Source organism: Panulirus ornatus, chromosome 23, assembly GCF_036320965.1.
Source record: "Panulirus ornatus isolate Po-2019 chromosome 23, ASM3632096v1, whole genome shotgun sequence".
NCBI lineage: Eukaryota > Metazoa > Arthropoda > Malacostraca > Decapoda > Palinuridae > Panulirus > Panulirus ornatus.
This window is the reverse complement of record NC_092246.1, coordinates 2,722,743-2,746,563: the sequence shown is the minus strand read 5'-3', so window position 1 is coordinate 2,746,563 and position 23,821 is coordinate 2,722,743. Positions and strand designations below refer to the sequence as shown.

The following is a 23,821-nucleotide window of genomic DNA, read 5'->3' as shown; positions in this document are numbered from 1 at the left end:
TACACCTTTTGAATTTAGCGAACAATTGAAATAAGAGTCTTAGCGTAATGGACAATTTAGGAATATAAACAAAAGATGTTTTCTGTTAAACGCCATCAAGGCATCATACATAGATTCATAGAAATACGAACGTATGTATGATCTAAGGATTATCTAGAACACCTGATGAGGGTCTTCACCTTTCCCCAACTAGTGGTTGTAACGACGTTGACGGCCTTTGATAACCCTGACAGTCGGTAGGCCTGATTCCCCAAATAACCAGCCAATTTCGAAGATCTTTTTTGACGTCATGTAATTAGTTGACATTTTTCTCCTATACTCCTTGTCACCGTATTTTGGTTATCCATATAATGTTGATCATAAACCTGGAATCACTGTAGCTCTCCTCCTTGTTGTAGATGTGTCGCTTTTGTGCTGGGAGGAACAGTCCATTTTGTACACTTAGAGTGTTGGTGAAGAGGCTCTGTAAGAAGAAGGATATTTACTGTGGGTTTTGGAGTCAGAGGAAGATACAGACTCGGTTAAAAGATGAAGGTGTGTGATAGGACAACATGTAAAGAAAGAGGGAGATTTAGACTGAAAAAGTAGATGACTTAAGGTAATACAAGGCGAAGATGTAGAGTGAATAGAGGAACACCCAGCATGAATATGAATGACCTTAGAATTTAAGAAAAGTACTTGATTTACAGTGGAAGTAAGATCTAAAGTAAATTGAGAATAGATCCGGAACAAACCAGGAGAACGCTAAGTAAGGAAAATCTAAGTAATAGAGAGGAGTTAATTTGGAATAATGATGGGTTGATAGACGAAGGTCTGAAACTAACAAAGTCTTCATACAACGTAGTTCCACAAAACGTGTTAAGAAAGTACATTAAGTATTTTGAGAAATATGTGGGCGTATGGTAACGAGACAGTTTTTAAATTAACTGGAGGAATGTTAGGAAAGACATTATTATATTTCTCCTAGGAGAAAAAAAAGAAAAGAGGAGAAAACTCAGATTAGCGTATATCACGCAGCCAGGGAGATTATCAACATACTACCTCATTAGAGTATACGCCAGGCGAAGTTTATCAAGGTATTAGCTCAAGGGAGCAGGAGGGTGGAAAGAGAAAAGGTAATGTGGGTGTGCACTGGTCGTAGGCTGGCTGCTACTGCCTCCTGCCTCCTCCTCCAGGGACAATGACCTAGTGTTTGCACAAGAGATGAAGACTAGAGTGTCGTGTGTGTGTGTGTGTGTGTGTGTGTGTGTCGTGTGTGTCTGTGTGTGTATGTGTGTGTGTGTGTGTGTGTGTAGAATGGTCAGGAGACCTGGGTTTCTTAGCTTATTTTTTTTTGTTTCTCTCTCCCACTTACATCATAACTCGTTCTGTTGTGTTGCTGATACTGTTTTGACTTCCCCCTACCTCCCGTTTTTTATGTCTATGTCTATGTTGATGCTTTTATTATGGTTTTGTTTGCTGGTGATGCCGTTGTTTTATTTGGTTTTCGGACAGTCGTCCCCTTTTCTTGTTTTGTTTTTAGTACTTGTCTTGATGGGAGGATAAAGTGTCCTTGCTGCTGCTGATGCTGTGACTCATGTTTTTGTGTGTGGGTGTTGTCCTTGCGCGTGCGGACCGTTTTTTCTTGTTTTTTGTCTAGGTTTGTGTTGTCGTTGCTGTCATCGACGCTGTGTTTTCGTTGGTCCTGTGGCGGTTGGTCGTAGGTATAGCAGACCAAACAGCGTATCCCACTGTCCCGGGACTGTGTACGCGTCCAGTGTACTGTACAAGCCCAGGACGATATACAAGGCGAGGGTTAAGTACAAAGCAAGGGTCATGCACAAGTCCAGGATAATGTACAAGCCTGGATGATGGACAAGCCAAGGGTAATTTACAAGCTGAGGATAATGAACAAGACGAGCGTAATGTACAAGCCACGGATGATGTATTTGGGTTGATGGACTAAATTGAGATAGTGTACAAGCCGCGGATAAAAGTGTACAAGCATATCGTTATCTATAAGACCCCGCTGTCACTGGTCCAGGAGTTACCACTCTCAGTGGCCGGGAAGACTCAGGCTCCAAGGGCGGTGTGCCCCTGGCAGAGGCTTTTACGAGCCAACCTACAGGATCAGGCTGAGGACGGGTTGAGAGAAGAAAGAAAAATGGGTAAGAAGAAGAAAGAAATTAATCTGAGCCCCTCTGGTGTTTGTATAGACTCGACTTTTAGAGACAGAAAGATTGCAGAAAGAAAAGAAGAGGAAGGATTAGAGTTACACAGCTTTGCTGTTCGAGAGGAGATATCATAAAGGTCATTCTTCGTGTGGCTCGTCGCTACACAGAAACTATGGGAAACAGCAGCCAGACACGAGTCAGGGGACACGACGGAGGCAGCTCATGAGAACAGTGGCCGAAATGATAGCTGTAGAAGAGGGAGAGAAGAGCAACAACACGGTGGACTGTGAGGGTACGGCGGTTGTCACGTGTATATATCTATCCATCTATCTGTTTATCTGTCTATCAATCGATCGATCTAACTATCATTCTATCTATTTATCTATATTTTCATTCTCATGGTATATATAATCAAGGTTTTCTGCGGGATTTGGAAAACCCTCATTTCAATCTTGTATTTCCACTACTGTGTATATTATCACACTAATACGTAGGTCATAGAAATTTAAGGCTCCCTTTTTTATATTGTAAATATTACGACTACACAATTTTCCTACAACCGTAAGAGAATTTAATCTTGGTAAACATTGCGAGGCGGCCTCACATGCTCAGCAGTAGTGAGTCCCGAAATTGTTGGTTCTGTTATTACAGTCACTAAAGGTCCACCAACGTCGGGTGGAGAAAATTGGTTTTGTTAATGACAAGCCCCGCAGGCGCTTCCTCCTCCTCCTCCTCCTCCTACTCCCGACGGAGGGGTAAGGAAAAGAGAAAGATTCCTTCGGGGTTGTGAAGACGTTGGTAATGAACTGATGCCACAGTTCTCTCTCTTTTTTTTTTTTTTAACAGATCTTGGGGAATATTTTTTCTCCTCTCTCTCGATTCCCGAACCACATCTTTTAATTGCAGGGGAATTTCGATATATCCCCCAAATTGCCTTTCTGGTAATGACGTTTGGAAACGTTAAGTTGATTACTTCAGTAAAAGCTTTGTAAAGTAGGAGACTCCTTTGGGGCAAGACGCCCAATTCTGTTGCTATAACTTCCCTATCAAGCGGGAGGTGCTCAGGGCTACGAGCGCCGACCCCGCCACTAAACGATGGAGGCCACACTGCTGGTAAACCCTCAATGGTCCTGGTATCGAGTTACCGTCCAAGACTGAACCTCAGGAATGTAGAATCCTTAAAACAGTCAAGGTGAAATGGACCAAGCATTGTTAAGAACAGATGATGTATCATTGGTGAGATTCTGTCAATGAACTTATCAAAATCTATTCCCACATCATCGCCAGTCTAAGGTGAACATTTCTTTTTAGTAATTTGGTAATCAGGGTCCACAGTCAACCCAGCTGTTCATCCTTTCTTAGGGGCTTGTCAATAAATATAACGAAAAAAAGTCAATTTTTTCGTAGATATTGCTAATTACATTCTCAGTATATGGATCTAGAATGCTGATATTCCTAGCAAACAAATGTAGTAAGCATTTTACTAAGTGCGTTTAATCCCGACTTTTTAAGATGGCTGAGGTTAAACTCAACACGACATTGTATTTAGATTTTACCTGTACTGTAGTAGCCATTATCTTGTTTTTAATCTATTACTTTATGTCTTCAAGTTGATATCTGGTGGGAAAGCTTATTCTTTAGCAGTTCATCTGTCTTCGACTTTTGCTGTTCTCTGTGGATCCGGTCGCGTTCAGGACCAACGTGTAAAGTGTTTGTATTAAGAGTGGAAGGAGCTGTGGGAGTCATTCTGCAACGATCTATGGATGCTTGCCCAGCCAGATGATGTGAGGTACTGCCACAAAAAGGGGCATTTCCTAAGCTGGGAAAATTCTGATGTGGAATATTACAATGAGAGAGAAAGTCAAGTCTCTTTTCCCTCGCTGTTTGTTGGCTTTTGAATATATCTGCTATCGAAAAAAATGCCTCATTCATATGAAAAGAAATTTTTTTTTCCCCCAGTGGTGCTTTGTCGGCCATTGTTGGTACATTCTTCCCCCAAAAAATGGCTGATTTATAACGTTCAAATACCGACCTTTATTTCATTTTTGGGCGCAGAGATCATGTCGAAACCACCAGCTATTGTGTACTATGTCAGAGTGGCGGGCATTGTCGCTACGGGGGCGAGAAAGACTCGTCAGGAACAGTAATGTAATGAGTAATACTGTTTGTTGTTTTCGAAGGTGGATGCTGCAGGAGCAGGCTGCTTCCTCCGCCCGCCCATAGATGGCGGGCATATTCGAGAATTGAGTTCCCCTGCGGGTTCATAGATGGCGAGGATGTAAGAGTCTTCGTTTACCTATATGCTTGAAGATATGGATAATACTCAAGCCCGCAGTTTATATGCATAGTCACTACAGCAGCTGTATTCGAGCCTTTAGTCTAAATGCGTCCTCATATATGGCTGAGTTTTCAGTCTGCATGCGTCCTTATATATGGCTGTCGCATCTGAGACGTTTCTTCATCTTGCTACTCAAACAGTCGTAGTTCATACGCTCGCCCCACAGATGGCATTCGTCATACCCTTACCTCGGGGCGCGCTCATACATGGCAGTCTTGTATGAATCATGAAAATGACCGACCATCTTTCTTGTATTGTGAAACTTGATACAGGCTTTACTCATCCCACATCTTTATCTCTATGTAAGATATTTAGCTCTCGGGTATATATTCTAGAGAAGCAGACTGATAGCAAAGGTATGACTGTATTTCCAAAAAGACTCATTTGATATGATAATGATAATAATGATATTAATGACAAGGATAGTGCTACAACTGCTGCTTCCTCCAATATTAATGAAAATAATAACAATAATGATAATTGAAGAAATTATAAGTATTAGATAATAATAATAGTAAGGATAGTACTAAAAGTGATAATGATAGTGATGGAGTAACGATAATAGTAATGATAGTAATAGTGATAAAAATTCTACCAGTGATAATAATTATACCGCAGAATATTTCCAGTGTCAGCTGTGTAATTAATTACGACAGATCCAGAACTGCGAATAATCAAGGTGGACATTTCGATGCATCGTTGGTCAGAGTTTGATGATGCTGACGTATGATTTTATGAACGCACATTCTTCTAAAATTTTATATCATAGGAAAAAAGAAATGAAATTGCAATAATTTATGGATAAAAATAGAAAGACGTAGATGCAGACTTTGTCCTGAAAATGTTCACTAAAACATTAGGAATTAATTAATGAAGTAGAAACATGATGGCGATGAAGGATGCCAAAGAAATCACGTCTTGGTTTCCAAGAGGCAAAATTTTGAAGCTTGTATGTGTATAGGATCAGGCGTGCCAAATACAGCCATGAGGGCATACAGAATACAGCTGAATCCCGGACATGCAGGTATAGGCAAGATGTGTATCATTTCACGGCAGATAAACAGCGGATGTATATTGTTGTTGTAACGGGAAAGTCTGCCCTTCTTACCCCGTAACTAGGAGCTCCAGGCAGAGTGCAGTCTGGTGGAAAGATGCTGGAGGGTTGGGGATAGCGAGGAGCAGGTGTGGACTGATGGTGTGTGGTGGAGAGGGGGCGGGAGGGAGTGTTCAAGTAGGTGTGGAGGGAGGGAACTGTGGATTTATGGAGAGGACAGATAACAGGAGACCTGATGGTATGTGATAAGGTTATCTACTGTTAAGATGTAAATCGTTGCAGCAGAAACAGGATTGTAAAGGATTAGGCACATCCCACCCACCTCTCCCTCCGGCTCAACAGGAAGAAGGAAAACTGTTGAAATGGACCACCGCCATGGGAATGTTAGAGGATGTGTATGGGCACAGATGTGGCAGTGCAGGGGTGTGGAGTGGAGTGTGGGACAGTGGCGGGCCAGTATGGAATGGAAGGCAGGGATGAGGAGATTGCAGGGGCGTCGAGACGGGAGCCACCGTGAGGGGAAATTCCTTGTGGAGATAATTAATTAAAGTAGCATGGGAGATGTTTGCGATACGCCGCTGTATATCATGTTATAGGTACCTTGGGAACACTCTCTCTCTCTCTCTCTCTCTCTCTCTCTCTCTCTCTCTCTCTCTCTCTCTCTCTCTCTCTCTCTCTCTCTCTATTCTTTCTCTCTCCCTCTCTCCTGCTACGTCTCTTACAAGTCATCACCTGAAATCGACTAGTCTACCTTTTTTTTTCCTCCCTTAGTAACCATCTACCAGCTCCTGTCCATTATTTTAAATCACTACACCGCTTCCCGCAGAGAAGGAAAACGGATGATTTTATTTTCCTGGTAAACTTGAGGGGAAATCATGACGATAATTGAGAACACAGCCGAATGCATTTGACGATCAAATAGACTCGTAAATAGGAGTGCTTTCGCGTGGGCAAGAGGAGAGGGAAGATTAAAGGAAGAACTGCCGGGAAGGAAGAAGAAGAAGGAAGAGGAGGGATGGAAGCATGAGTGAGATGGGGGGAAGAAAGGATGGGAGGAAGGGGAAAGAGGAACAGGGAAAGGCTTGGGAGGACGCAAAGAAGACCAAGATGTTTGAAATGTTACCACTGTCTTACCACCGACGGCGCTAGTGTCCAGGCCCCTCGCTGGTCTGCTGGTGTTAACAAGGCTGCTGGAATCGGCCAGACAGCCTTGGAACTTCACCTCTAATGACTCTCCTACTGGAAGAGTCAGTGATATACCCCCAGCCTTAGCGTGGTATCCAGGTGGTGTTTAGGGCTGATGGAGACGGCGTAGAGCCATGGGCGCGTCGTCCTAGATGACCCTCTCAGGAGATGAAGCTGCTCTGCGGGTCGCCTTCTCGCCTCTAGTTAGAGAGATGGAGAAGGATCGTCAGCTCCTAAGTCTGTTGTTTACTATCAGGTGAGGGCAAGAGGTGGGTGGGGTTTGAATGATTCACTTTGGCCTGAACGTGACATACGGATGGTGGAACACAACCAAACAAGATACACAATTATGGCAGTAATTTTGAGCCAAAAGAACCTGGATTAAGACAGCAAAAACTGGATGTGGTTATCTTAAATGAGTTGTATTCCATAAGAAATCAAAAAAAAAAGGAAAAGAAAAGGAGGGGGAACGGATAAAGAGAGCTTAAACCACAGATTAAAGTATAGAAAGTATGGAAAATTAGATAGTTTAGATGGTAAGAAATGTGATAGAGTTACTTTGAGTCAGTCGCTGGGAAAGACAACAGCTTAAGCAGGAGTCTGTGTAAAAGATTTTTGATCCTCACATTGACTACCACAGCCAATGTGAAGGACTGTGAATCCCTTGTGATTCGGCTGCGTCATATACCAACATTAGAATGACTAATGTTACCTTGTTGAACAGTTAGGTCATTCATGTATGCAAGTGGATGTATAGACGTGCTCACATGAACATTCACGTACATACGTATACATACAAACTAACACACACATAATCCTACACACATACACATATGCATAAAAAGACACAGGTGTACACATATATCAAACACACACACACACACACACACACACACACACACACACACACACACAAACATACAAGAGGTCGTCACCTGACCTTCCTTCCTCCAGCTACAGGTTAACCCATCCTCCCGCCACAAGTCGTCACTCCCGAATAATTAAGCGAGGACATCAAGGCTGCCTCCCCGGCTCTGAGGAAGAGAGAGAGAGAGAGAGAGAGAGAGAGAGAGAGAGAGAGAGAGAGAGAGAGAGAGAGAGAGAGAGAGAGAGAGAGGAAAAAAATAATTGATTAATCAGTTGGTAAAGTGGAACCGTTGGCAGGTTATCGCTTTGGGTAGAGAGAGAGAGAGAGAGAGAGAGAGAGAGAGAGAGAGAGAGAGAGAGAGAGAGAGAGAGAGAGAGAGAGAGACACTTAGCGTTGGTCGTGGAAACAACTTGTTGATTGTCTTGGAGGCAAGTCAGTGCTCCACTTCGAGGTTACTTAGTGTTCCTTATGGAGGTAATTATTTTGCTCCTTGTCCAAGTCATTTACCGCATCTCTTGTTAGGTGGTGAAGTGGGGTTTTGAGGTGAATTTCTGTCGTTTGTTATGATAAGAATTGGTGAAATGTGTGCTTGTGTGTGTGTGTGTGTGGGTGTGGGTGTGTGTGGGATGTGTGTATGTATCAAAAGAGTACACATATGCAAGGTTAAGAGACGGAGCAACACAAGTGTACAACTCTCTCCCCGCAGCACAGAAATAGTAAACACAAATGATAGTAACACACACACACACACACACACACACACACACACACACACACACACACACACATAGTCACCACTCATACCCAGCCAACTTGATCGTACTCATCCTACTTCCTCACCTCACTTCTCCCCTCATTCTCTCCCTCCCCTCCTACGCTTCCTCCAGCATCTCTGCCTCCTTCGCTCGCTCCTCCTCTCCCTCCCTCCCCCCCAATATCCCTTCTCCTCTCTCCTCCAATATCGGCAACATGGCTGTATTGATCACCGGTGAGCACCGACCTCCACCTTACACATATTGCTAATTAATTGAAACTCGGAACCTATTGTGCCCAGTTCAGGTGAGATGCTAAATTAAAACTTTTTTCTTTTTTTTTTTTTTTTGCCTCTGTCGCCTGCGTCGGGCCCCAGCTGCCCAAGGGTACAACATCGTTGCCAGGCTGGCCCCGGACACGGGTTACTCGGTGCCTCCACACGGGGTCAAGTGGGTGCCTCATTACAGGGTCAGTTGGGGTGCCAAAACAAGGAGTGCAATTGGTGTTTCAACGTGGGGTCGTTCGGTATTCAAATACGGAGTCATTATGAGGTTAACCTGAATGTGGGGTTGATTCCTCCTTTAACACAGGGGTAATTGGATTCTCAGCTCAAGGTTAATTGGTGTCTCATCGCCAGGATGTTTGTTTTTCTCAGTTCGGCGTAAGCTATCAGCTCGTATTCTTCAGGAGCCCCCAAACTGGTTGAATTCGTGACCTAAGGTGATGTAAGCTGGTATTTCATTTTGACCTTGTATCGTATTTCATCATGGGGTTGAACTGGATATTCGAAATTGGTTAATTTGGTGATACAAAAGACGCGAGTCTCAGGCTTCAACCCCGCGCTTAATTGGTGCCGCAAATTGGGTTCCCTTGGCGTCTCGACACCGAGGTTAATTGGTGTATCAGCTTTTGAATATTTGCTGCCTCATTAAGAGGGCAATTAGTGCCTCAGCACGTGGTTATTTGGTGCATCGACACGGAGTTAGTTGGCTCCTCTTGTCCTGGTGTTTGGTGATTTGGTGAATCGACACAGTCTTCGCGAAGCCTTCACACGAGACTAAGTGGTTATTCAACAAGTCAGAATGGTGCTTTAACATTTGGATTTCTTGGTGACCGAACGGAGAAGTGCTTCGAGATCCGGCTCACTAGTTTTTAAAGAAGCGAATCGTCGTCTAGATGTGGAATTGACTAGCGCTACCAGCACTCCTGCTTCGACATAGGATTAACCAGTGTTTTGATGAGCGGATGATATGCGTTGCAACACGGAACGGGACGCTGATTTGATGATGGTGGCTCACACCTTCCTAAGTTTAACTGATGCCTTCTTATGTAGGTGACTGACACCCTGGAATCAGGGCTTCCAGTGTTGTGAGATTAAGAGGTTCAACATGGCTCTGTTGCGTGTAGCCGAAGGTGCCAAGACTAAGGAACTGTGGCCTCGAAGGAGCAGATAATGGCTCGAGTGTAGGAGGAGAAGAATAGACGAGAGGATAAGTCATTGCTTATAGAAACTTCATCCTAAACCATCCAGATCCTGCCTTCGTTCTGTTGATCCCATCTATGCAGCTCCATTTTCCATAGAAATGTCTTTATACAGTTTCAGTCGTCAGCTCTCGCTTCACACGTCAGTATAGTTACATTTCTCATGTCATATATTTTTTTCACCCATTTCAAATGTTTTCTCCCCTCTACATCCTAATTCGTTATCTCTCGCTCCTTACATCTACTCACTCTTTCTCTCGTTCGCTCATTACACCTACACCCACCCTCTCTCTCCCTCCTTGAAGCCCTAATTCGGCTTCTGCCTTTGGCAAAAGCCTCATCCTCCCAAGAGGCTACGCTTTGCATCTGTCTCCCTGACAGACAGAATCTCCTCCCTCCCCTCAGCGGTGCCACATTGTACCTCCCCCATCCGGAAGTTGATCCACAGGAGAGAGTAATCCCTCCAGATCACTTACAGATGCGTGTCGTACCACCGGCAGGAACATGGCTTTGAAAATTAACAAGAAGGGTTACTATGAATTTGTAATGCCTTCGACACAGATAAGCCATGGCGAGGTTCCTGGTCACGATGCTGATGTGGATTTCTTAAGAATATTTAATAGTATTTAATCCATCTTAACGTTGTGTAGAAGTAAGTGTTTTCTTTCGAAGGCTTTCCTACGTACTATCCTCCAGCAGTTAACTTTGACATAAACCATCAGGTCCTCCGTTGTTTGGACTTCCCAAGTCTGTTTTCATCTGGCCAACCAATATACATAACACGGAAGTAGAATAGACGAAAAGAAATAAGGAGGTGAGGGAGTTTGGAGGAATAATTGGCAGAATCTCTCCCAGGTCTCTTGATCAAGTGACGTCGCTTTGCCCAATTTCCTGTGGCTTTAACAGAGACACGGGCCAGTCTGAAAATTTTTTATGACCCATGATTATTACACCTAAACTGCTGTTACTTGGCTATGTAGCTTTTTCTCATTACTGGTACGGAGAGCATGGTGTCCAGATTTTGTTGTGAGTGCTGTTAAGAATTCTATTACTTCTTGGGGTAAATATCATTTCAAAATGCATGAATACCTTTGACAGTTTAAAAAAAATGAAATGTTAATGTTAATTATTTTCCGTAAATATTGTCGTTAATGTTCCATACACCGACTAAAGAAACTATCTCTTCATTATCGATTTAGTATTTATAATCTTTCCAAAGAAAAACGAAAAGAATTTTGTCTAAGGGCCATTGTGTCTTCCTTACCCCGCATGTTGAAGTCCGCGACATAGCCATCATTCCCTGACGGGATGAAACACATTATGGAGGGGAACGTTGTGGGGAAAACAAGTGAGCATCGCCAAGAATCCCGCCAAAATACGACACTGTTATCGGATCACCGACAATTGAGAGATGTCGCCTGCGTCTTTATCACCTTACGTGTCCTCGGCTCTTATATCGTGTTGTTATAAGCTTTCTATTTGCTGATACGTAGTATCCACATGTCTTTAATAATCATGCCTAAAGTGAGCTACATGAGATCAGAGAGAAGTCGAAGAATACGGTAGAAAGAAAATAAATGATATAGAGATCATTGGTATCAAGCGCACATCACTCGGTAAACAGCGTCTTGGGCTGGAAGTTTCTGATCTGTCCGCGAAGGCGAGCTTCTTCCCCGCGTCATCCATAAACACTGGAACTGAGATGTCACAAATAGCCTTCTTGTAACACGGCCTGTTAGGCGTCTTCGTATAGATTCATTTTTGTGTTTATCTTGTTAGTCGCCATAGAAGGCGACTGAGGGCGGGAGCGTATACTGGAAATCCTCCCCTTTTGTATTATCACTTTAGAAGAAAGAACAATGGAAGGGGGTAAGTGGGGAGTATCGTCTTCAAAGGCTTTGTCATCTGTTCCTCAAGTTACTTTTCTAACGCAGGAAACAGCAAATAATTATGAAAGTATCTATCTGTCTATCTATCCATCTTGGGGCTTCTGCACACACACACACACACACACACACACACACACACACGGAGCATACGAGGGATATATGTATACGGCACGAAAGATCCATGAAATCATTCACACATCACTCGTCTTTACACACAATAACTGTCCTTTGTATCTCCACTTGACCTTACTTTCCGAACCTTTTTCCCCACACAGCAATTAAACAGAGACAGTTTACAAAAGACTCCTCAAAGAATTTCTTCCCATAACTCGTAGAAAACACCTCAGCAATTGCACACTTATCAAAATCTGTTCCCTTTTTAAAACAAAGCTGTTGAACTGTCCTTAGTTTCTCTCTCATTCTAATTGAAATAAAGAAAGAATTACTCATTGCTCTTGTTTAGAGTGACTTGCTAAAGCATCTCTTACCCATTCTAAAACTTCGACAAAAGGCAGATCCAAATGAAATCACTCCTCCTCTCTCTCCTTCACTCTGCAGAAGCTGCCAACAAACACACTCAAAAAGCCTCGCCTACACACCCCACCCCATGCCGCTCGTCCTCCCGCCTTCCTTCACCTTCTTCAGAAACCCATCATCGACACCTAAACCCCCGCCATCACCGCGGAATTTTCCCTTTATCGTCCCGGAGCCATTACCATCAAGACGTCCATTACCACCACCTATAGTGGAATTCGCCGCCGACAACCTCTCCCTGCGGGGGTGTCATCAGCGTCTTCGTGTCGCCTGGGCTGTCGACCTTGTCTGCTTTACGGACTCTAGAATCTTACGAAAATATCGAAAGCTTCTTGTCACTCGAATATTCTTCGATATTCCGTACCTTACCGTTGAAGAGCTTTGTGGGTGTAATGAATCGCTTTCGATTATCTTTGGGCTTCAATCGTCATCATTCAAAGATTTATGAGTTGAAGTTCCCTCGAAGTTAACAAGCTTAGACTCCAACCAACCAAGGCCTCACAGGCTGAGAAATGTTTTGAATATATCTGGGCTTTGAATTTTATCACCCGCAGCTCCCTGGGCGAGAAACGGCGTTATCTCCAAACTTTGATTCATTCCTTTTGGGACTTCACAAATGGAAGAGACCTCAAAAAACTACCTTAAAGACTTCGGTTCCTTATGCCAGAAGCCTTTTTCACCAGAAAAACGTTTTGATTCTCTCCAAAGCTCTGGTTCCTGGCTTTTTTTGAATCTTCAAGTAAAATAAATGGAACAATCGAATCTGAATCCTTTGGTTCATGATCTCTAGGGGCAAATGGGATGAATGATATATGTCGTGGACGTAAAGCGGGAATTGAATATATAAAGAAAACGTAGCCGACGTTGAGTTGCTCTTAAATGGAATCTGACGGCAGATGGTGTGATGAACTCTGACCCAGAAATTGTGTAAGATGAGAGTCAAGAGGTCAACCAAGACAGCCACGGGAAAGGATCACAGGGACGGGTTGTCAGCTGCGGTGACGGGAGAGAGAGAATTCAAGCATAGTGTCAACAGTAAGGAGGTCAACTGTAAGAGATAGGGAGGCGTTTCCTCTGTTGGTTCCTTGGTTGACGTTCAAGAACATAGTGTCTTGGAGAGGATCCGATGTTGAACTGAAGCTTAGCTACATATGGAAGTCTTAGGCAGGGCTCCGGGAGGAATTCGAAAGGAGTTCACTGAAGGGGCTGAGTGGAACTGTGGAAATGGAAGGTTTAAGTGGATTTGCAGGGAGGGTCTACGAGCTTAGTTTAGGGAGGGGGTACGAGTACTAGAGTCAGGGAGAGGTTCACAGGGAGGTTTCACGACGAGAGAGGAATGGAAGATTCAAGGAGAGGTTTTCATAACGTCGATGTATAGGCAACTCTTCAAGGAAAATAACTGTGGTGCAAATACAATACTCTGAGCTTATGGGAAGTATATTTCTTGATGTTATGTAGGGTTTCCAGGACAGAATAGACGGTGTAGTAATTGCCAGCATGTTTATGTTAATGTGGGGTTGAATTTTGGTATTTCGAAATTTCGAAATTCGTTATCAGAAAATAAGTGAGATAAAGAGATTTGAATAGAGATTGCGTTTTTATATTTTTGAAATTGACCATGTAACTCGTTCTCCATTAGAGATTCTGTGCAGATCCGTATTAAGATTGGAATTATGTTCAGTGCGAGAAAAAGAACAAATATTGAAATGAGGAGGGGAAAGATTAGCGAGCTGAAGTAAGTAGAGGGGAATCGTCGTCAACAGAATGTGAATGAATCGAGTACTTAAGAATGAAAAACTCCTCTAGAAATGATCAGCTAGCCTTCCCTAAGTCATTCTTCGAAGTAAGTAACCACCGCTTCTAAGACATTTAGTCACGGAAAACGTGAACAATAAAACGTGAACAGTATCTTCCGAATCGTGCAGAGGAAGGAGTAAAAAGTGAAAAAAGAGACGAGAGTTAACGAGAAAAGGGAGAGAGCTAAGGGAGGCGAGAGATTGAATCAAAAAATAAAAACAAAATTTTAAAGAAACCATCCATCAGCTGGCAGCCCTGATAACGAGGGCAGCAGCAGGAGGAGGAGGCGACGCAGAAGGCATCTGACATAAACAACAACATCTGGCTGGAGGGGGCCACCCGCCAGGGGATATCATGTTGGACTGTTGATGGCGATGCCTCCCAAGTTTTGATGGCAAGACCTCCGGAATTGCATACACGATGTGTCTTGGGAGCCGCGGCAGAAAGCGAGGAGGAGGCAGAAGGGTCCTTCCCACTCACTACCGCAGGTACCAGTATGGAGATTGGTTGGAAGACGTGGGAACTCCTCTATCATATTAGCTTTTCCCGGCCAGGACCATCTTTTCAGGATGGAGCGTCTCATAAATAAAGATTTGATTTTCCGAGGCGCGCGAATACTTCTGTCGAAATCTGGCGTAAATTCGTTCTTTTTTTTCCTTGCGTTTTAAAGAAATAATTGTATGTAGTGTGAAAGATTTATTTCCATCTGGTTAGATTCAGATACCATAACGTGGCGTCGATGGGTGGTCATTAGGAGTTCGATACGTGTGATCATCTGGACCTTCGTCAAAAAAGGACCTCACCTCTTCGGACTTCGTCATCATTGGTGCTCCAGTTGTGGCCACCGTCATATATAATGGGCAGACAACAGTCAACAAATGAAAGACAAATACCGACACTGTCCTCATCTCTCGCCTTAATCACGGGGGGATGGAAGGTCGGAAATGATTCCGATCAGAGGAGTTATGGATGGTAGGGAAGTGGGCTATCTGAGTCGAATTAATATGGATGGTCGGAACTGAGTCGAATTAAGATGGATGGTCGGAAGTGAGTCGACTCAAGAGTAGATGGTCGGAACTGAGGCGAATCAAGAGTAGATGGTCGAAACTGAGGCGAATAAAGAGTAGATGGTCGAAACTGAATCGAATCAAGAGAAGATGGTCGAAACTGAATCGAATCAAGAGTAGATGGTCGGAACTGAGTCGAACCCATAAGAGAGTCAAATGAAGGCAGCGTTGATTGCAGGATAGTGGTCGGCTGTGTGTCGCGTCAGCAGAATTTACCTGGTCAGAAAGCAGTCAGTCAGAATTTGACACAAGAGATGGCAGGAACAGAGTCATGTGAACCATGGCTGCCTCTGACGATACCCGGCACCTCAGATGATGATCATTCTGTACGACACGCCATCCATTAACTTCTCTTTCAAGAAGAAATTAATGGTATGATATTCTCTTCGAACAACAATACGCCCTAGAGAATGAGTAGATTTAATTTATTATGTTTTGAAATTCTACGTCATTTAGAAAGAGTAGTCGCTACAATGAACATACACACACATACGTGGTATGGAGGTCCATGTGAGCTGCTGGAGAAAATTTTCTCATAGCCTAAATCTTTCCTGTTAAATGCAATACATACAATGAAGGTGCCTCCAAGAGCCATCAAGTTATTAATATTAACTTTTGGAAACTTCCTCGGAGACTAATAATAAAATCAGGTTTGTGTAAGTCTTCTGAAAAGTCAGAAGGATTTTTTTCTGAGGAGGGAAAAGGGAAGGAATAAACTGAGTGATGAAATGAAAATTTTTTCTGATGTAAAGATGAATGAAGCAAACAATGCGGTAGTGATAATAAAAGGCAATTGCGTGTGAAGAGAGAGTGTAAAAACCTGCCCTAGCGTTCAAGACTTGAATATTTCATAGTATTGTATACTCACATATGAGTGTGCTTTCGTCAAAGGTAATTTCCCCCAGTTCTAAGCCCTGAAATTGTTCCTCTTTCTCTTGGTGAAGGCAACTGTCCTATTCCACATCGCTACTGATTCCTTTTAACGCCTCGGGAGATCAATACACCAAGACCAGTCAAGAGACACTGTAAATGCATAGATATAAGAAATGTATGTACATATATCAAGTTTCGAATTCTAGCCAAGATAACCATTTGAAGGTTGGAGGCTATGAAGTCCAACAACATATATATATATATATATATATATATATATATATATATATATATATATATATATATATATATATATATATATATGTTATATATATATATATATATATATATATATATATATATATATATATATATATATATATATATATATATATATATTATCTCGGAAAGCAAAAATGGGTATGTTTGAAGGAATAGTGGTTCCAACAATGTTGTATGGTTGCGAGGCGTGGGCTATGGATAGAGTTGTGCGCAGGAGGATGGATGTGCTGGAAATGAGATGTTTGAGGACAATGTGTGGTGTGAGGTGGTTTGATCGAGTGAGTAACGTAAGGGTAAGAGAGATGTGTGGAAATAAAAAGAGCGTGGTTGAGAGAGCAGAAGAGGGTGTTTTGAAGTGGTTTGGGCACATGGAGAGAATGAGTGAGGAAAGATTGACCAAGAGGATATATGTGTCGGAGGTGGAGGGAACGAGGAGAAGAGGGAGACCAAATTGGAGGTGGAAAGATGGAGTGAAAAAGATTTTGTGTGATCGGGGCCTGAACATGCAGGAGGGTGAAAGGAGGGCAAGGAATAGAGTGAATTGGAGCGATGTGGTATACCGGGGTTGACGTGCTGTCAGTGGATTGAATCAAGGCATGTGAAGCGTCTGGGGTAAACCATGGAAAGCTGTGTAGGTATGTATATTTGCGTGTGTGGACGTATGTATATACATGTGTATGGGGGGGGTTGGGCCATTTCTTTCGTCTGTTTCCTTGCGCTACCTCGCAAACGCGGGAGACAGCGACAAAGTATTAAAAAAAAAAAAAAAAAAAAAAAAAAAAAAAAATATATATATATATATATATATATATATATATATATATATATATATATATATATAACTTATTTCTATACCCAAACTTAGTCTTTCGAACTTATTGCTGTTGATCAGATAGGTATAGAATACATAAGTAATCACCATAGAATCATGTACTCATACGTTCATGTACCTATTGATCTGTAACTTCATGGTGTAAATGATATCAGGATAATCTATAATACTTCTTCAGTAAACCCGTAAGAGCAACACAAAAAAGGGCATTAACAAGAAAGAATCAGAAGACTAGAATGATTAGAATTGGGGGTTAGAGTTATCTGAAGCAATGAAAGTGGTATAAGAGGGGGAAAAAAAAGTCAGGAAAAAGTGGCAAGCGCGTAGCAGAGGTCGTTAATCAGGTACATAAGGAGAGGAGTTGGCATTTAATTTTGAAACAGACTCCGGGAGCCAGCCACCAATTACTCACGGGGGAGAGCTTAATGAGAGACACTCCCAGCTCCTTTATGGTCTTGCTACAATTACCTTCGCTCAGGACTAAATTAAAGTGATATTGCATCCTCGCGAGTAATTCATCAGATATGCCTTCTCTCTGGCGCAATCTCGACGCTCTGTTATAAAATCCCCCTCAGTGATGGTATAGCGGGTGATATGCGCCATATTGCCCAAGGTATATCATGCCCCTGGGGGGGTCCATTTCGACGCCTGGCTGACGCCAGCGCCGCCGAGATGCGGGATGTAGGAGATAAGATGGGATAAATCCCACCATCCCAGGTATTGAGGTCGGGCGGGGTTTCCTCGGAGAGAACAGGTTAATCTGCGGTAATGTTGGGGTTAGTGTCCTTAGAGCCCTCAGCACGGCTAGATCTCGGGGTAATACGGTGGCGACCACCGACTTGCTAACTCGCCCTAATTGTGTTGTTTCTCATAATTGAAACAGAGAAGTGGCATATCATTATCATCCCTGGGCTGGAGGGGTTCTTGCGGCTTCCAGTCAAAACCTAAATTGCCTGGGATGGTTTTCGTTCTTAAGGTCTGGTCGAGTGAGACGATCTTAAGTCTACTTAACCTGTTTGTTGGGCGATATTACAAGGAAGGAAAATAATGTGAAATATAATCATGATTCTTCTTATACTTTCGGTGAAATAGTATTCATATTTCATCACTCTCGAAGGCATTTGATGTATGAGTATTTTTCAAAGTGGTCGTATTTCTTCTTGAATTTCTTTTTATCTGTATTGCAGTAAATTATGTAAAGAAATAATCTCTATCATCGAAGGCTCTTTTCTGCCATAGGAACAAATCTATAACCACAACAGCAATCACTATAAACTCCACATATAACTAAGAAGACGACACATAACATCAGTCATGGACTTGAAGCTAAGTATTTGTTGAGTCTATTCATATACGTATTTACGGTGCTGCAATGAACTACTGTAACCGGTATGTCATCCCATATGTTTACAATCTTTGAAGAAAAGGTACTTCGCCTCATTCGAAGTGAAACGTTTGCCCATGAGTGTTTGTGTTCGTCACTGCGGAATAGACAAATCCTTAGACAGCATTTTAGATCGGGTTCATCAAAGCCTTTGACAACTTGAATACGCGTTTCAGATCACTTGTTGACTTACTCTTTTCTAAGATAGATAAGTTGAAGTCATCCAGTCGGTTCTCATAGGATTTGTTTCTCACTCTAGGAATCATCTTGGTGCGAACAACTATCTCTCTCTCTCTCCACTCTGTTTATTTCTTTTTTCAATTAGCGATCAAAAGTGAGGACAGCATTCGAGGTGGAGACGCACCAGTGATCTTAGAAGAATCAAGATTAGATTCCTTGATCCGAATGCCCTACTTATGAATCCAAGACTATTGTTCGCCTTTTCTACTGCTTATAATCACTGCTTACTTGACTTTAGGTCAATTTCTGTTAACATTTTCATTATCTAGTCGTTTTGTTTGTGTCCTCAGTATTTCCTTTGCTTATCATAATTTACTTCATCACTTCTTTTTCCATTATTTCTATTATTGTTTTCATTGACTTTATTCACACATGGTAAATGGTTTAGTGTACGTAGTCTCTTGGTCGCGCCTTCTAGTTATATTTGTTGTATCATCGATGGTTTCGAAAACCCGATCAGGTTCTGCTGTGCTTTTCACAGGTCTCTGGTGACCTTTTACAGGTTTCGAAACTGTATTCACTTGTTCATAAGTAAGATATCAAGTTCGCTCCACCATTATGTGTTTCGAGAGCTTGTTAGAAAAGTAATATTCATAAGGTCGACGTCTTTTCTATTATGATTGGCTTCCAAGGTTTTCTTCAGGTCCCATGGATTTATCTTATCAGTCTGTTGTTATCAATGTTCCTTACTGATTTCAAAGACTTATTGATTAGTCTCTTTTGGTCATCTTGCGAAGGATCTAAGAAAAAGAAAAGAAGAGGAATGTTTTTCCCTGTTGCAGACCAGAATCCTGCGATATACGAAATTTACATAATTTTTAGCACCAATATATATATATATATATATATATATATATATATATATATATATATATATATATATATATATATATACTAGGCGAAATCTCCGTGAAATCACTTTCTTGTAGAATGAGCAAAGTTATTTTGCTGGAAGCTTTCAGTTGAGAATAAAATATACGATACGTCCGCGTCGGTAGACTGTGAAAGCAAAGAGCCTCCAGTCTGCGCGAGAGGAATGGGTGGGAAATTAGGGAAAAATGTTTTAGCTGGACTGAAATGAGTTGGATACAAAATTCGGTGTGTTGAAGGTCATTTAAAGTCGGTTCGATCCATTTCAAGGCGATTTGACGCAGTTTGAACATCGTTAAAGTGCTGAGAGGAGAGTGATACATTCTATTTGCAATAGATGATTTTGTGGTCTTCTAACGCCAACTCAAGCTGTGCATAGCCAGTTAACAACAGGCCAGGGATATATACACGGTTGAGATATCATTTCAGTACTTAAGGGCACCGCTCTCCTTCCTCCTGTGCAATATAGATGGAGAAAAGAAAGTCATCTTTTGGATAACGATGGAATAATTTATTTTGAGTCTCGCCCTGACGGTGAAGCTGGCTGAACATCGGCCCCGTTAAGGCGAGTGAACGCACTGGAGGTGTACACTCTTCGATGACCCCGAGGAGTGTTAATGACCAGCGTGGCTTGGTGGCCTCCTACCATCCGTTGCCAAGTGGAGGAAAACTGGAAGAGGGCGAGGAGGACGAGAAGGACGAGAAGGGTAGATGAACCTCAGCATCATCAGCAGGAGACGATTATAGTCGTTGGTTTTTGGTCCTTGGTTCTTAGTCCTTAGTCCATAGAATTCACTCTTTGGTCCATCTTTGTGTGCATGATAGTCTTTGATTGTTAGTCCTTATCTCTGTCCTCAAGGTCTTGATATCTCGGTCGTTTAGCTGATAGTCTTTCTCTCGCGGTCCTCAGTCCTTGAGATGTCGTCTTTGGCACTTGATCCATTCCTCATCTTCACATTACGGAATGCAGTTCAATGATCGAAGTTAAGCCAGGAAACAAAGAACAAACCACTAGAACTCTGTTTTTTACCTGCTTAAGAGCTAAACCCTATTGTCCGTCATGCAGTACAGGGGATGCATGTAGATATATGTGCATGGCCACATTAGCTATGCATGCTGTAGGTTTTTTCCCATTTATCATTTCGAATTCTCTCTATATTTTTTTTCGCGTTGATGTCACTGGAAGAATAATTATTTCTATGCATGTGATTATTTCCAGCGTTAGTAGCCATTGTGTTCTCGACGTATGTGTTCATATATCTCACTTCAAAAGTAGATACGAAAAATCTCTTCATTTTAGAGTGTTATCTTTGGCTTAATCTTTGACGCGCATACAGTAGATATTTAGACGGATGACATGTTGGTGGTAGAAGCGAGGTGTATTATGCTCATTGTGTGTTCCTGTTTTTGAGGTAGAGCATAAAAGTAAGTGAAAAAGCCTCTTCATTATTTCATTTTGATATTGCTATATTTAAGCGTGTACTGATTATCTGTTTATAACGATAGGAACATATTTCTGCGCCTCACTCTCTGGACTGTTGTCTTTCTTGCTTCTTTGTTGTTCATTGTCTATCTATCCGTCTGTCTGTCCTCTCTCTCTCTCTCTCTCTCTCTCTCTCTCTCTCTCTCTCTCTCTCTCTCTCTCTCTCTCTCTCATATATGCTTTTGCCTCCTCGGGCCATTTGGCGTAGGATGAGCTGCGTCTTATTTTTCACGCCGTGGGCGAGTCGATAACAACATCTCTTTGATCGAGGGTTGAGAATGTGCAGGGAGATGGGGGAGGGAAGGAAGCAAGGCCTGAGAGAGATGGGGCTAAAGTGAAAGGGTGATGAGAAACGGAATGTTGAGAGAGAGAGAGAGAGAGAGAGAGAGAGAGAGAGAGAGAGAGAGAGAGAGAGAGAGAGAGAGAACTGAGAAAGCCTTGCCGAGATGAGGCAGCGAGAGAAAATGACGTCGTGGTGAGGAGAACGAGGAGTGAGAGAAAATAAGAGTTATAAGATGAGAGCGTAACTGTGAGAGTGGGAAGTCTATTGTTAACGTGGGCTGGATGGAGGTGGGAGGATGGGAGAGGGTACAGGAGGGAGGGAGGGAAAGGAGGGACGGAGGGAAGGAGATGATTGTTGCTTGTTAGGCGTGTAAGATGACAGACGAGAGAGAGACAGAGCCACCTCCTTCTGCATGAGGTGACATCGCAGAGGAGACGTTGCTTCTGTCAAGGATATATCACTGTCAGTGGAGGAAAAATGACAACAATCTCTTTGAAGAGCCTCTCTCTCCAAAGGAGTCCATCATTTCCCTGATGTTGACTGCGGCGCAACCTAGGTGATGTAGGAGCCCCATAAAAGGGGTCCAAAGATTGTATTATATATATACATATATATATGTGTGTGTGTGTGTGTGTGTGTGTGTGTGTGTGTGTGTGTATAGGTTCTTGTGCTACCGGACTGTTTAGTGGTTATACTGTAAGCGAGAAGTAAGCATTAGGAAGGCTGTATCATCGTCATTAAATGAAGGGTCCATCATTTCCCTGCTTCTGCATGTAGTGCAGCCTGGGGACCCCATATATGGAGTCCTGGAGTTGTACAATAATAATGATGATAATGATGATAATGTTAATGATAATGGTAATGATAATGATAGTAATAATAATAATGATAATAATAATAATAATAATAATAATAATAATAATAATAATAATAATAATAATGATGATAGTAGTAGTAATGGTAATAATAACAATATGATAATAATGATAATAATAATAATAATAATAATAATGATAATAGTAATGATTACAGTAATAATAACATAAATGATGACAGTAATAAAATGGTTTAATTACATATGTATATATAAATAATCATATGTTGAAAATCGGCTTAACTGAAGAAAGCTCGTAATAAAACAGAAATAAACATTTCATAACATCAGAACACAAAGAAACACCGTGACTATAACAAGATGCAAACACCGCAAACAAGAATTCCTTACAGTCGAAATAACAGCTCAAGGGAAGGTGTGCGACGGATCGGATGTAGTGAACGAAGAGCTTAGGGGAAAGGAGAGGTGGAAGAGGAGGAAGGGGTGGGAGGGAGGGAGTGAAGGGGAGAGGCCCTTAGGGAGAGGTGAAGGGAAGAAAATAAGGAAGGAAGGGCGATACGAAGAGGTGGGCGACAACCTTTCCTGGGTGTGGAGGTGGTGGCGTCTTATGGGGATGTGTAGAATGGGGGTGGGAGGGAGTGATGGGTGAGGGTGGGAGGGAGGGAGGGTCAAGGAGGGCGGGGCAGGAGATGAAGGAGGAGGAGGAGGAGGAGGAGGAAGAGGAGGAGTGACGCTCGACAATCCAGAACACTTCGCTGTCTGATCATATCGATTTTCCCCCGTGGCTGATGCCATACCTCCATTTTTTTTCCCTCCCTCGAATCTGTCACAATCAGTGTACTTGCCTGGGACTCCCCAAAAAGTACAGAGCAGTTATCATCTCCCCAGAGAGAGATAAAGAGAGAGAGAGTTAGTATCCTTTTTTATACCTTTAAGTGGGGGTAGGATCAAGGGAGTGATTACCATGTGTGAGAGGACAGAAGTAGTAGATGTGAGGAACTTGAGCTGAGCGGAAACTGACCCATCATCGCCTAAGATCTTCCCTCTGCAGGAGTATGGAAGGCGGATGTTTCTGTTAAATCCACGGTAAGAAGGGAGAGGTCCTGTTGGTCTAGGTGGGTGCTCAGGACGGACGCCGTCGTAGGAAATGAGATGATTATTATTAGTTGTGTGTTTACTGGGAGAAGAATTATAAGGCCGAGTTAAGTCTTATGTAGAAGTAATAGTTTTCTTTGTCTTACATTTCTCGAATGTATCATGTTGCACAAGCCAGAACTTGCCACGTTTGTGCTGTGTTGGTAAATAAGGCTGGCGTATGTTTTAAGAGAACAGATGATCTAGGAGTCGGTTGGTACAGGGAACTAAAATCATGAGGCGAAACTGTTATACAGTCTTAGTTGTAGATTTCAGAGGAAGATGCTTGAGGAGTGATTGTTGGAGTGGATGGAAAGAAAGCATTTTGTGAATGATATTAGTATGAATAGAAACATTGGTTTCACTTGACGAATCAACGTCCTGTTGATAGTGAAACGGCAAGAAGCACTTTAGATAAGAGTGGAAGTCTGTGTTTGATAGACACATTGGGCATATGTTGAGGATGTGTGTATGAGTGGTGTCAG

General features: G+C 42.4%; 1 long non-coding RNA gene across 2 annotated transcripts in view; it reads right to left on the bottom strand.

Annotated features, from left to right (window-relative positions):
- Positions 1-23,821, bottom strand: part of LOC139756714 (uncharacterized) — a 56,535-nt gene that overhangs the window by 8,787 nt on the left and 23,927 nt on the right. The window contains exons 2-3 of one of the 2 annotated variants that reach the window (XR_011714424.1): positions 15,989-16,143; positions 6,680-6,930 (exon numbers count right to left, since the gene is read on the bottom strand). This is a non-coding gene — a long non-coding RNA (uncharacterized lncRNA). The remainder of the gene's footprint in view (positions 1-6,679; positions 6,931-15,988; positions 16,144-23,821) is intronic. The other variant, XR_011714423.1, reaches the window with a different exon arrangement.